Here is an 812-nt window from a genome sequence, read left to right as displayed (position 1 = left end):
GGCCGGGAATCGAACCCGGGCCTCCCGCGTGGCAGGCGAGAATTCTACCACTGAACCACCAATGCTTCCGTGACGAGTGGGACGTGACGTCACGTGCCAGAATGCCGTCACGCTAAGACGGGAGGCGAGAGGGTTGGAAAGGGTTACAAAAGGGTTACAAAAGCCAGAGAGATGCACAGTCTCTTTCGTGAGTCTTTCCGTCTGCCTCACGGTGGGGTTCCATGGTGTAACGAACGGTCAGCACTCTGGACTCTGAATCCAGCAATCCGAGTTCAAATCTCGGTGGAACCTACAAGAGCTTTTGATCTGAGAACCCAAACCCGCCCTTGACAGCGGCTGCTTGGTTTCAACCTTCTTCTCAGGACACAGGGTTTGGGACCAATCATCGTCCTGTGAAGAACTGCTGGCAGATCCGGGCGTGGTTGAAGTCAGCCCCTGCTGGACAGATGGTTCCACGTGTCCCGCTTTTTTGTGCAAGTGTAACGCTGAAGAATACGCGTTGTTCAGTTATTGCTAAAGGGACATGTAAAACCATGCCCCCTAATAGTGTTACCATGGTGTTGGTGTGGGGACAGTGGGATGGGGGCTGCATTCGCCCATTCTTGTGTGGAGCGGTGCGGGGTGAACCCCCTTCTTGGGAGGTTCGGGATGAATCCCCTTTCATCAAGTTTCAAACACAAATATTCGTATTTTTCATTTAATGTTGTTAAGAAGAGCCAAGTTAGCTACTTTAAATGATGTTATTCATCTAGTCTAGGTAACTTCAGTCATTTGAGGAGTGATGCGATGGTTCTGATAGCCGCACGTGTTAG

Source organism: Osmerus mordax, chromosome 11 (genome assembly GCF_038355195.1).
Source record: "Osmerus mordax isolate fOsmMor3 chromosome 11, fOsmMor3.pri, whole genome shotgun sequence".
In the NCBI taxonomy this organism is placed as follows: domain Eukaryota; kingdom Metazoa; phylum Chordata; class Actinopteri; order Osmeriformes; family Osmeridae; genus Osmerus; species Osmerus mordax.
The sequence above is the reverse complement of the archived record's forward strand: the minus strand, read 5'-3'. Positions refer to the sequence as shown.